This window comes from Bos indicus, chromosome 15 (genome assembly GCF_029378745.1).
Source record: "Bos indicus isolate NIAB-ARS_2022 breed Sahiwal x Tharparkar chromosome 15, NIAB-ARS_B.indTharparkar_mat_pri_1.0, whole genome shotgun sequence".
Classification (NCBI taxonomy): domain Eukaryota; kingdom Metazoa; phylum Chordata; class Mammalia; order Artiodactyla; family Bovidae; genus Bos; species Bos indicus.
Window position 1 is genome coordinate 32,031,340 of NC_091774.1, and position 14,417 is coordinate 32,045,756.

General features: G+C 39.3%; 1 protein-coding gene across 5 annotated transcripts in view; it reads left to right on the forward strand.

Moving 5' to 3' along the window:
• Positions 1-2,934: 2,934 nt before the first annotated feature.
• Positions 2,935-14,417, forward strand: part of TBCEL (tubulin folding cofactor E like) — a 66,146-nt gene continuing 54,663 nt past the window's right edge. For 2 of the 5 annotated variants that reach the window (XM_019975418.2, XM_019975422.2), the window contains exon 1: positions 2,935-3,128. The gene's annotated coding sequence lies outside the window, so the exon portion shown is untranslated. Of the gene's footprint in view, positions 3,129-3,323; positions 4,707-13,126; positions 13,221-13,599; positions 13,849-14,417 lie in introns of those variants that run through there. The other 3 variants (XM_070803556.1, XM_019975419.2, XM_019975420.2) reach the window with 3 other exon arrangements.

Here is a 14,417-nt window from a genome sequence, read left to right on the forward strand (position 1 = left end):
TGGATTAAAGCAATCCAATTCTTCGAAAGTTCTTTCTTATTATTAGCTTGAACCATATGAAATTGCTGTTTGTAGGTCAAAACAATCAAATTACCAACAATTTCTAATAAAATGACCATCTTTCTGTTACATCCTCATTTAACTTCCCTGTCCACCATCTCTTTGTACATAACAGTCCTTTAGAGATAATGGGGAATCCAGGATGAACACAATGGATCTAGCTCCTACTTTTATGGAGGCTTAAGTGCTTGTCAAGCAGACAAGAAAATAAGCAGTTGAATATTATTTTCAGTCTCAAGGAGGTAGAGAAGAATGTTTGAAGCAAAGGGCGTAGCAGAGCAAATTCTCATAGAACATAAACCGAGGGATTGAGAAAGGGGTAGAGCAGCACTAACAGACATTCTGTAATCATGAAAATGGTCTCTGTGGGCACTGTCCAAAATGATAGCCCCAGCCGCACACAGCCACTGAGTTCTTGAAATGCAGCTAGTGTCTTGTGACTTAGGAAATGCGATTTTAATTAATTTAAATAACCACATGTGGCTAGTGCCTATCAGATTGAACAGGGCATGGACAGAATAAGAACAGACAGGGAACAACATGATCACGCATGAGGTTTTTTAAAAAATTAATATAATATGTCCTGTGTGGGCTCTCCAGTTGTGGTGTATGGGCTTAGTTGCCCTGAGCCATGTTCTCCCACCAGGGACTGAACTCACATTGGAAAGCTAACTCTTAGCTACTGGACCACCAGGGAAGTCCCTACACATGAGTTTTAGAAAGATAATTTTGTCTATCTTGTGGAGATAGACAAGGGATGGGTAGAGACATTGATCTTGTCTTTAGGAGTATGCTCTACAAGGGGAGAGAAGGGAACGAAAGAAAAGTGAGTCAAGGACATCTCAAAGAAGCAAAGTGTATATAGTCATCTCTCAGTATCCACGGGGGATCGTTCCACGCTCTTCCTAGATATCAAAATCCACAGATGCTCAAGTCTCTTAGAAGAAATGGTGTAGTACCTGCATATAACCTATATATATCCTCCCATATACTTTAAATCATTTGTAGATTACTTATAATACCTAGTACAATGTAGCTGCTATGTAAATGGTTGAATATGATATACATGTAAATGTCATATAAATAGTTGTCTTCTCCAAGGCTGTCTAAACCAGATCTAATGCAGGTTCTTTACCATTCGAGCCACCAGAAAAGCCCAAATAGTTGTCTACACACAGCAAGTTCAAGTTTTACTTTTTGGAATTTTCTTTTTTTCCTGAATTTTTTCTGTCTGCAATTGGTTGAATCTGTGGATATGGAATCCCTGGGTTACGAAGGGCTGACTATAACTAATCACACCCAATCTTATACAGTATTCATTTATGCATTTATATACACTGTATGCAGTATTTGTGAGCAATAATGACCCCACATTTCTTGCCTTTTCCCCTAGTTGCTCATAGGACATCTAACTTCTTAAGTATCTCTGAGCGTTCCCAAGGGTACCTGAGCTCACAAGTATGTCTACCAGTAAAGCATCCATGTAGCACCCACCTTGCTCTTTCTCCTCTGTGCATATTTCACTCAGTTCTTCTCATGGTCCTTGTCACTGAAACTACTAGATGTTGGTCATGTCAATGATCCTAATACTTCCAAAGCCATTCACCCTATGGTGCCAGAAAGACCCTTTGTGCTCTGCAGAAGGAGGAAACAGTTTCTTGGCTCACCCTCTCCTTGATCTTCAGAACATTTTCTTTAATCAACTCTTCTCTGGCCCCTCTCTTAATTCCCCTAAGGCTTACCTATGGGATAAGTCAAAACAAAACAAAATAAGAGAAGTAAGTCCCCAGGATTACCACCAAGTCCCTTGCAAAGAATTTTGTCTTCCCCACTCTATGAACCAATAACTACCTCTGTATGCACATCACGACCCCTTACCTGCTGCCTAGCACACACTACATGAAAACACACACACCTCATGCATGAAGATCTTGTCAACTCCTAGCTCTTCAGCTAAAAGACTGAAGAGAATTCAGTCTTTTAGGGACGGCGCTTTCAGCCAGCACCATCCCTATTCTTGCAAAAGAAATGGTCGAAGAAGTACATAAACCATCACAGCCCAACAGTGAGATATAATGTGTATAGAGCTGGAGCAGTAGTATAGGATAATGTGAAGTGCGGGCACTTAACTTTGGTGCCAGACTGACCTGAATTCCAATCTCAGTCTGGTCACTTTGACTAATTGTCTTGGGTAGATCACTTAACCTTTGTGAATTTCAGTTTTCAATTCTGTAAAATACCTACTTTGGGAAGGTCATAAAAAATCGGAAGTAGCTTATATACAGTGCCTGGTATCTAGAAGGGGCTCAATAAGTGAAAGATGCAATCACTACATTGGTGTTGGAGCACCGAAATCTCAGGATGCCGCAGACCTTGAGACAAGGACACGAAATAAAGGTCAGAGTGCTACCACATCCTTACACAAAAGCATCTTGGGACAGTATTCGATTACAGCCTAGAGCTCGCGAGTAAGGACACTGAAGACATAGAAAGGAGGGGAACTGATCAGGGTCACCGGTAAACTAGTGACCGAATCAGGACAAAATTCTAGGTGATTCTGGAAACTTTCGGCTTGCTGCTCCTTTCTGTAAGACAGCAGCCTCTCAGAGTCCCGGGCTCGGGACTTGCCCCTATTCCACTCTGATGCGACAATTTGTACTCCTCCTTTGCACCCAGGGTGTCCCCCCATGACGAGTAAGAGAAAAAGCAGATGATGAAGTGTGTTTCTAGTGACTACCCGGCCGCCCGCGACATCCCCGTCGCCACGGCAACCTCAGCTAGGTCCTGGAGGACCGGTTCCTCCGGCGCCCCCTCCCATTCACGCAGCGGACGTGACACGTGCGGCGGGGTCACGTGTTGTTGTTGGGCCGGGAAAGCTGCTTCCGGGTCAATGCAGGACACAGGGCTCCGGAGGCCGGAGTTGGGGACGAGGTGAAGCGGAGCTGGTCCGGGGCCGGCCGTGAGCAGGCCCGAGGCTGAGCGGCGGCCACGGCGGCGGCCGGGAGGGGGGAGGAGAGGCGCAGGCCGAGGAGCCGCCGCAGCAGCTCCCCCGCCTCCCGGGCTGAGGGGTGAGTGGAGCCCGGGCCTGCCGGCTCTGCCGGGTTGTCGAGGCCCGAGGGGCTTCTCTCTGGAGCCGGGGTGCTGTGCGAGGAAATAGTTGGAAGAAGTCGGAGCGGGACGAGGCCTGCCTGGGCGAAGGGGAGGATGGGACACCTGCCGGGGCCGGAGGGAGGATGGGGCCGGGCCTGCGCTGCGGCGGCGCGGGGAGGGCCTGGGCTGGGAGAGGGGCATGAGTTGGAGGAGGCCGTCTGGGGGAGCCTGTCCGACTTCCTGGGAGAATCAGGGCTTCCCGCTGTGCCCCGGGGCCTGGGGGACGAGGAGATGCCCCCCTGGCTGGTAGGAGATGGATATTGGAGATGTCTGGGGCTGCTGGGGAAATAGGAAACTTGCCTCTTAATAACTACTGAATTAAAAAAAAAAAAAAAGAGTACGTGTCCCCGGGGAGGTTCGGTTGGGTTAGGAGCTCCTGGGACACCAGGCCTGCTCCTTCCGGGGGCCCGTAGGAGCAAGCAAGCGGCAGTTTAAAGAGGGCTTTTGAGAGAATCGTTTTGCCCCCAGGACAACTAACTGACAATGAGGCGGTTGGGGTAAGATGGGACCTGGGAGGAGGGTACCCTGTCCGGAGATCTGGGAGAGGAGAAGAAGGGTCAGGATCTGTGAGGAGCTTCATTCTCTGCTGAGTTCGAGGTCCTCTTCTAGGAAGACATACTGGGAATTGGTGAAGCGAGGAGGAGAGGTGATACTGTCTTGGGGCACAGTGATTCTAGAAGTTGTAGTTCTGTAAAGTTGGTTGGAAGAGTAGAACTGTTTCTAGTCAGTTGAGGGAGGAGGAGCTCCTTGAAGGTTGCTAAGTTACCAGAAGCTTGTAGGCACCGCCTAGGGCTGGTGTTAGGGGAGGTTAGTTCTTTCAGGTCCTAATTCGGGCTTAGTTAAGGCGTGTCCTCATTCTTTTTTGGCTGCCTGGAGCTCTTAAATTGGTTTCCACGAGCCCAGCTTGAGCTAAGAGGTTGTGTAGGTGCTGAGGGCTGATGAATGTCTTTGAGTCCAGAGACATTTAGGTTAGGAGCTTTCAAACTTTAAAAAAATTATAGTAAGAATAACGTTTTTCATTATCATCTAGTACATACCCACATAGGAACAACAAGTTTCACAAAGCAGTACTCATTCTTACTACTAATGATGCATACTGATGATTGCTATTATATTTCATTCTTTTTCTTTAAGAAATGCTAACTAAACGCACTAAATTGATACACGGGTCATAACTTGCAGTTTGACAAACTGTCTCCAGGGCACATTTTTTTGGCTTCAATTAGTGTCTTCCTGTATGTTTCTAGAGAACAAGGATGATAATAAAGAGATAGGGAGGGAGAGTGGAACCCCCCTGGTGTAATTGACTACTTTTGTTTACATATTTAGAAGGTGTAGTAAATTGTACCATGATCTTTGATGTCTTAATTTGCCTGATCAGTTGATGAAATTTTGAAATAAGTATGTGCTTTTAATTTTCTCTGTTCTTTGCTGGATCTGAGAAATATGAGAGGCCTAGTTCCATACAGTTGATTCATCCTTACAACATCTTTAAGGTAATTTTAACGTTACAATGTTATACATTAATTTGCCTTTCTGCAGTATAAAAAATCTCAAGCTGAAACCCATACTCTTCCTACTCCAATAATTAATGCATGATATGCTTTTTCTGCATGATTTAAGGTGTAGATTCCTGGCTTTAGTAACTTAATCATAAACTTAAGATATCTTTCAGTTAATTAACATCTTAATTCTCCCCATGAAAATGACATTTTCATCTGTTTTTGAAACAGATAAGGTCCTTGTGTGAGTAGTATTATAATAAATGTTAACGAGTATTGGTGACCAAAGTGAGAAGCCTTCATGTGTTGTGATGTTTAATGTCCTTTTAAAAGTGTCACATGGCCTTTTGTTACAGGACATTGAGTGTCAAATGATGCTGCCTGATTTCAGTAGGTACATATTTATAGGTTGTATTTAAGACCAGTTCAATCATTTTTATTTTTGTTGAAGATGCCCTCATATTATTTGAAACCTGGAATTCAAAAGCACAGCCATCAGGAAAATATTGCCTGAAGTAAAGTTTACCACTAGGGCCACATTCTTGAGTAGATGCTTTATGAAAGCATTCTTATTATCTTCAAACTTACTGTATTATAAAATACATCTTTCTTACCTTTATTTTTTGACTATCTCTTGGTTGTTCTGCCTGCATGTATCAGTCATCCTTTAAAAATTACGTTTAACTCAGGTAAAAATTTGTTTTAAAATGTTTAAAAGTTTTCTTTGTGTGGTAGATGTTTGGGACATTAAGGAAGATTCTCATTAATTCCATTTTTCTGGGAATCATGTGTATCTGTCAATAAACAGTTGTGGTGAATTTACCCTGAGTGATTCTGTGTGCTTTTTTTTTTTTATAGTTTTCCTTTCTATTCTTCAGCTTCTTCCACCTGTCTATACCCTTCTAATTTTTGCTCTTTTACCCTTCTAATTTTTCCTTCTGAACTGCTGTGGGTTTGGAAATTAGATGCTTACCTTTGTTAGAACTTTGAGTAAAATGAGATTATATTGCTCTTAATAATGTTCTTTCATTTATATATATTATATATTAAGTATAATATATATACATGTACTTTTTTTTTTTTTTTAGTGTATGAACTATGTGACATGTATTTTGCAGGCCTGTTTGCTGACTTCTTAGTCATGGGCTGTGTTTTGAATAAGTGAACTGTATAGTTTGGAGCTTAGTTGGTTGTTTAAGAAAAAGTTGTAAAAAGTAACATGAAACTGGTCAGACTACAACTTGGACTTAAGGGGTGAAGAAATCATTTGTTAATAGCTGTGATTGTTGCCTCTGCCCCACATGCAGTTCATTGTCAAGAGGTACCATTCTTCCTTTTTTTTTCATCTTTTCCAGTACCATGTTCTAGCTGTTAGTTTTTTGAGATTGGAACGCTGCCAGCCTAACTATTCCCATTGTTGTTCTCAATATACTTGATCTTGCATAACTTCATCAGAGTACTCTTCCAAAGAATATTGCTGTGATTTATCATTTCCCTCCTCAAAAACCATTAGCAATTTCCCAGAGCCAGCACTGAATAAAACCCATAGTGTTTAGGTTGACATTGAGAGCATTTTTACTGACATTACTTTTCCAGCCCTAAATGCAGAGCCCCTGTTCCTGCCAAGCTGTCTGCTTTTCGAGCCTTCCTTTGCATGTAGCATTATTCCTGAAAGTCTGCAGGACTTTCTTCATGAAATCCTGCTCATCTTCATTTCGTTACAGCTGATCCCTCTTCCTTGAAGTCTTGCTGTTTTGTTGATACTACTTCTCCTGTATCACTGTATAGTTACCAATTGTGTGTCTGATTTCTATCCCTTTTAGATTGTAAACTGATTGAGACAGGAGGCTCATATATCCTCAAACCTGTAGAACACCCTGCACAGAGTTGAGTATAGTTCATGGACCAAGACAGTTAAAATTGCAGATCTCTGGAAATTCCACCCTAGACTTACTGAATCAGAATCTAGGAATCTGCCCAGGTGATTCTAATGTACAGTAATGTTTAAGAATTGCTGACCTAGCATGATGCATAAAATTGCAGTAGATACACACACAGTTTTTTAGCAGATAATGTAAGTGAATTGAGCAGTATCAGTTCAGCAGATGGGTTTAATTTTAGGGCTTTGAACTCGGGCAGCCTAGATTTGAGTCTTTGACTCGTTAGCCATCTGACTAGACTCTCTTTGCTTTAGTTTTCTGATGTGTAAAACAGGGTTAGTAACAGTACCTCTGATAAAGGTCGTGAGAACTGAGTAATAACATGTATAAAACAACATAGTACCAAGCACGTAGTGAACTCAATAGATACTATGAAGTGTTGTCATGTTGATCATAACAGGGGTCATCAAAGTAAGGAAACGAGAATAGACTTTATGTCAGTCATTGTGAATACACAAATTACTCATGTTTTTAAGAATTCAAGCTTAAGATTCATTTTCTATTGTAGACTGACAGTTGAAGGATCTGTATGGCATATAAAGTCATAAAAATGTATTTTTTCCTTCTTTAGAATGATTGATGCCAAATTAGCATGTTAGATTCCGCTCCCCCCTACCCCATCTCCCTGAAGGAGAATGCAAAATTCTGTGTGTGTGTGTGTGTATATATACACACACACAAACACACCCCTGGGTCAGGAAGATCCCCTGGAAAAGGGAATGGCAACCCACTCTGGTATTCTTGCCTAGAGAATTCTATGGACAGGGGAGTTTGGTTGGCTACATAGTCCATGAGATCGCAAAGAATCAGACATGACTGAGGGACTAACGCTTTCACAGACACATAGTTTTCAAAATTCCTTTCCATCTGTAATACTTCTCATTGGTGTTCTTGATTTTCATATCACTGTCAGAAAGTGCTAATTCATGTTTATTGAAAGTAAAGTTCACTGTTTTATTCATCCAACAAATATTTGTTGCCACTTGCCTGACACTGCTTTGTAGTACACTGAACTGAACTGACAGATCCCTGCTTTTGTGGGACTTGGGTTCTGGTGGAATTTATCACTAAATTAACAGATAGTGATAAGTGCTGTAAAGAATGAAACAGTGAAGTGATAAGTGCTTGCTGGTGGCAGTGTTGCCATACTTAATGAGGTGGTCAGAGGCAACTTGGTTGAGAAGGTAGCATTTGTGCTTAAATTTATTTGAGATTTAAATGCTGAGATGAAGCCAGCTAAGCCAAGAGCCAGGAAAATGGCATTCCTGTAAAAGCCTTAAGAGGGGGAATCAACTTGGCAGGTTTGAGAAGTAGAAAGCCAAGCCAGCTGAAACCTAGTGGGCTAGGAAAAGGGTGGGAGGAGGTAATCATAGAACAGGTAAAATGAAGCCCTGAAGGCTGTGGTAAAGACTGAATTTTATTCTGATTGTGAAGAGAAGCCTTTGGAGAGTTTAAAGGACAGGACTTACATTTTGAAAAGATCACTTAGATGATCTTGGAGAATGAATTATACAGTCATGATAGACTTAAGAGGAACCTCTTGCCACAGTCCTAGCAAGAGATTAATGAAGGCTTAACCCAGAGTAAAGTAGAGGAAATTGAAAGAATTAGGCAGAATTGGGGTGTTAGTGGCTCAGAAGGTAAAGAATCTGCCCACAATGCAGAAGACCCGGGTTCGATCCCTAGGGAGGTAAGATCCCCTGGAAGAGGAGATGACAGCCCACTCCAGTATTCTTGCCTGGAGGATCCCATGGACAGAGTCAGACATGACTGAGTGACTAACACACAGAGGTTGATTAATTACAGGGGGTGTGAGAGGAAGAGAAAAATGTGACTCTGTAGGTGGGAACTAGTAGAGGAGGAGCAGATTTGAGGAAATTAAGAATTGATTTTGTTTCCTATGTGCCTCTCCTTGGTTATTCACCCCCACTGTCCAAGGATACCACAATTCTGAATTTTTTGTTTATTATTCATGTAACTTTTCTTTACAGTTACACCTATGCATGTAACCCTGAACAATGCAATGATTAATTTTCTATGTTTTTGAATTTTAAGTGGAATTATACTGTATATATTCCTGTGACCGGTTATTTTATCCATTTAACAGTGTTTTTAAAAGTCATTTGTATTGATAAGGAAGCAGTCATAACGAATGACCAATTATTAATTCCATTGCTGTGTAAACATATTATGAATGTAACGGAATTTATCCAGCTGCCTATTGGATATAAGGGGATTTTTTTCACCAGCGTTTTTGTAATTTCAAACAATACTGTTGTTGTGGACACTTGTGCTTTTCTCCTGGTACACATTACAAGTTCCTGTAAAGTTACACTGAGAATTGCTGTGTCACAGGAGGTGTGCATATTCAGCTTCACTAGATGATGATGAACGGCTTTCCAAGGCATTTGTATTCCTACTAGCAGTGGAAGAGTTCCTGTTCTTCCACATTTTCTCCAACACTTGGTATTATCAGAGTTTTTAAGTTTTGCTAGTTTTTGTAAAATGATAGTTCATTGAGATTTAAATTTTGGTCTTTGAATATTATTGAACATCTTTTACATATATTTATTAGTCTTTTGAATTTTATCTTCTGTTAAATACTTGTTCATGTCTTTTGTCCGTTTTTCTATTGCATCATTTGCCTTTTTCTTACTGGTTTTAGTTCTCTATGTTAATTACATGTGTTGCAAGTATCTTTTTCCAGTTTCTAGCTTATCTTTTTCTGTGTGTAATATCTTTTGATGATCAAAAGTTTTTCATTTTACTTTTCCTTTATGGGTTCTTTTTGCGTTTTGCTTATGAAATAGTTCCCTAAATCAAGATCTTAGAGCTGTTTTCCTATTTTTAAAAAATACTTATTTTTTTCTCATTGGGATAAAGTTTGCATTCAACATTGTAGCTGGATTGAACCTTTCTGTGTTGTGAGATGAGGAATTCCCCTTTCACTCTTCCCAGATCTGTATTTTCTTGTCCTTGGGCAGTTCTTGTGTAGTTCAGCTTTTTTCCTGCTAATCTCTATGCTGCCTGCAGCCAGGTTTACATAGACCTGTTTCTGGACTATCCATTCAAGTCCATTGATCCATTTTTCTTCCCTTCTGAGTTTTCTTTGCAAAGTACAGTTGATTCTTGTTATTCATGGTACTTACGTAAAGTTGCCATAATACCAAATTAGTAAATTTGTAACCATTGTTCCCAGGGGAAATATAGGGTTAGGGTCCTGCCAGTCTTTGCTCACATTTTCATCAAGTGATTAATACCTAACCTTGTTTATTTATTTATTTTTTTAACCTTGTTTAATATGTGTTTCTGTTTAAAGACACTGTATTCAGTATATATTGTTGATTCATTAACTTTGGATTCATAGTGATTATCTCTGTAGTTCATGCCTGAATAAATCTTATCTAACACCTGTTTTTTCCATAAGGTACATCAAAATCTTATGTTTAGGCACACAGCAATGTGCTGAGGGGCCTTTTCCTATAGTAAGATCAACAGAAAAGCACAAAAATATAAAAAACCTGGCACTAAATAGATCCTGAAAAGGACGCTTGTTTACAGTATGAGAGCTGAAACAAGAAGGCAGAGTGAGGCCTTTTTTCCTCTCTCAGCTGGAAACATACTGTCAGGTGACTCATTTTTTTCTTTCTCTGAGAGTGTCTGCAAATGACCATGAAAATGCTGCAAGTATTGATTTTGGAGTTACAAATTAATTTGAGTTGGTGAACTTGCAAATAAAGAATTTGCTAATAATGAGGCTCTACTGTATTATGAAATCTGGGGAGACAGTTTTTCAGCAACTTTAGCACTTTCCCTTTCCTCTTATGCTTACACATATATTTATAATATTTCATTTTAAAAGAATGATATAATGCAATGATTCTCTCATATATAAGTTGTAGTTGACGGATGCCATTAGTTCAGTGGGCTTCCCTGGTGGCTCAGACGATAAAGAATGCAATGCGGGAGACCTGGGTTCAATTCCTGGGTTGGGAAGATCCCCAGGAGGAGGGCATGGCAACCTACTCCGATATTCTTGCCTGGAGAATCCCCATGAAGAGAGGAACCTGGCAGGCTACAGTCCATGGGGTCACAAAGAGTCAGACACGACTGAGCAACTAAGCACAGCATTATCTCAGTGAAGATAGTTCATTTTTGAGAATATTTTTATTATTATTACGTTGTTATTTAGTTCATAGGTAAATGAATAGAGAATTTTAGGAAAGAATTGTGAGCTTTAAAATGTTGGAAACAAGTCCAGATTATTAAACCATATTATTATGTCTTGCATGAGGATATTTTCTCATAGGTACTATTAGTAACTTAAGGCATACATTTTATAAAGGCAAGTCCCTTTGGAGATTGTAATTTAAATGTTATCTCTATTAATCCCTCATCCATTAGTGACATTTTCCCATGTGAACATCAGTAAAGGAGTCCAAAATAAAAGATACGATTATGTACATTATAAATCATATCTGTTACAAATGCGTTTATTGAGACTTGGCTAATTTATCCCTCACTCACTATTGAAGATCCTTAAGTGAATTGTTGGCACAATTTGGTAAGTATGCTGAGAGAGTAAGAACCAGACACTTTAGATTTGACCTATATTCATCTTTGTTTTTAAGTATATTTTATTTATTCCTTGATTTTTTGAAATTTTATTGTGGTAAAATATATATAACGTACCATTTTAACCATTTTTAAGTGTATGTATCAGTGGCAGTATGTACATTCACATTGTTGTACAACCATCCCCACCATCCCTCTCCAGAGCTTTTTCATGTCCCCACTCTCCCCAGCCCCTGGCAACCATCATTCTATTACACTTCCTATCTCTGTGAATGTGACTACTCTAGGCACTTTGTATAAGTGGGATTATATAGTAGTAGTTCTGTGTGTAGTTTATTTCACTTAGGGTTATGTCTTCAAGGTTCATTCATATTGAAGCATGTGTCAGAATTGCCTTCCTTTTCAAAGCTGAATAATTCTCCATTGTGTATACATTCTACGTTTTCCTTATCCATTTATATGCCCATGGATGTTTAGGTAATTTCCATCCTTGGCTATTGTGAATAATGCTGCTATGAATATTGGTGTACAAATAGCTGTTCAAGTCCCTGCTTTCAATTCTTTTGATATATACCCAGAAATGGGATTGCTGGATCGTATGTAATTCCATGTTTAATTTTTTGAGAAACTGCCAAACTGTTTTCTGTAGCAAGTACACCATTTTACATTCTCACCAGCAATGCACATATATTAATTTTTAGTTACTGTACTGTGCCTGTTGATCTAAAGATTGGCATAAATTATTAAATCTTATGTATGAGATGTACAGTATAGTATGGATACCAAAATCATATATTCGGTATTAAATCTACTGTGGTTATAGTTTTTGTGGAAGAATTCAACTTGTGCTTGGAAGCAAGAATTTTTTATTCTGCTACTGATTCATTGCTCTATCATGTGTTGTCTTATTTTTGGAATCCCCATGGAGAGGTAGACATAATTAGTATTTCAGTGGTAGCTAAGAAGCATTTTCATAACTAATCTGTTTGTTATATCCCTGCCTTTGATATTTTTAAAAGTACATTTGATATGAAAAATCAGAAGTGATTAAGAAACTCATCTATTATCATATTTATTGAGTGTGGATTATGCACAAAGTTTCAGCCCATGATAGAAGGAAGCATTGTGATATGGTTCTTAGCCTCAAGAACTATACTAAGGATTTAAAACAAACACATGAAAATCACAACACTATGCATTAGTTAACAATGGGAGAAAAGTGAAAAGAATCCATGCAAATACATGATTAATTACCCACTGAATATTTTAGGTAATGGATAGGCTGAGCTCCGCTCAAAAGAAGCATTATGTCGGGAGGTATCTGAAGAGTCTTCATCTCCAAGTATTCTGAGCCGGGCTTTGAAGAATGAGTAAAACTTAAGACAGGTGGAGAAGGGAATACCTTCTAGTTAAGGAGGAATGACATTATAAATGTCAGACATTCATTAATTGGCATTAATTAGCATTGACCTAGGACCAAAAAATATTAGATCAAAACTATTTAACAATAATTGTAAATAAGTCCACCAGCCCTACATTACTGTTTCCATGAATGGTAATGAGAGTAATAATCGGAGTAGCAGGAGGAGTAATAGCTGGTATTTAAGTGCTCTTCCTGTGCAAGGTGATGTGCTAAACATGTTTTACTCATATTACCTCCATTCATTCAGCAACCCTGTGAACTAGGAGTTAGGGGCTATCTTTTACCCCTTTTATGAATGAGGAGACTTATTAATAGAAACCAAAGTAACTTGCTCACATACAGAGTGGTAGAGTCAGTCATGATTTACATCCAGGCAGTTTGGTTGCCCTTATTACCACCAGGCAATATATACTACTATAGCACAAAATATGGCAAGGGCTAGTGAATTTTTTTTAATAACCTGTAAACTTTTGCAGCTTCTCTGTGTGGCTGTTTACAAGAATGCTTTGTAAACTCTAGAAGGCTGCAGAGTGATGAGCTAGTAGTCCATTCCTACGTTAAACTTAATAGGTAGGTACACACAAGTAGAGATGATGGGGTAATCTGTTCTGTAAACAGCTGAATAGTGACCTTAAGCTTGTGTATTCACAGCTGAAAGATAGTATGCATGTATAATTTTCTTCTAATGAAAACCGGTACATTCAGCAAACTAATATTTAGTGCTTTTTGGGAGGAAGGAGAAGTTAAGAATATTTTCCCCCCTTTGGTGACTAGACCAGTCAGTACAGCTGCTTAGTTTTGTGGTTCAGTTACTTTAATGTAGTTACAAGAGGTATTTTGGGTGTGATGGTTTTCATATATTTTAATAAGTTGGATTTCTATGATTTATGCATGATGCCGTATACTATTGACATGCATTTTTTTTCTTTTCTTTTTTTTTTTTTTGTAGTGAAGACAGCATGGCTCAACAGATTAGGAATACAGAAAGTATGACTTAGCATCCTGGTTGGGCCACAGAAACCTGAGCAGGTCACCTCAGTTTCATGTCCTGTGTAAATAGAAATGTCAGTCTGTCTGTTTGAGAAGGTGCCTGTGGAAAATTACTGGGCTTTAAAATGATTGTTAATCTCAGTGTGGGGACACTCAGCTTTCGGGGAGCATCGATTCAAGAGTAAATGTTTCTACTCGTGAATTTTGAGTAAGTGCAACATAAAAGCCTTAAGATTTTTTTTCTGGTCCATGTGGAAAGATAGGGGTTGTTGGAGATTTGTTTGTAAAGGAGTTGAAAAGTGGGGGATAAGGGTGGAATTCTTGGAATTGATTGAAATAAGGGGTGAGGTGAACGTTAAACTTTTTGTTGTTCTTGTGATTGCTGAAAGTTGATGAAAAGTGCTTTTCTGTATTCTAAAATGCCTAATTTAGTAGGGATGTAGATAATTGGTGTAAGCCAACATTTCTCACAGAAGCTATGGGAATCAAGAAAGAAGTTCTTAGAAATAGTTTCATACAAAGAGATGCTTACATCTAAGTAGCAGTATTTTCTTAATCTTTTTCCTCTCAAGTACTTTCTCATTAAAATTATAAAGTTCTTGGGCTAGTTCATTTGGATCAGAAATTTCGAGTGTTGCACAGAACAGACTACCAGCATGAGAGTCAATCCTGGTTACTAATATGCAGCTGTAGATGAGAAAACTTTGTCTTTTGTCCAATATCAAATGTGCTTTGTGTGCAGTATGGTTCTTTAGTAAAAAAATACAGACAGCTCTG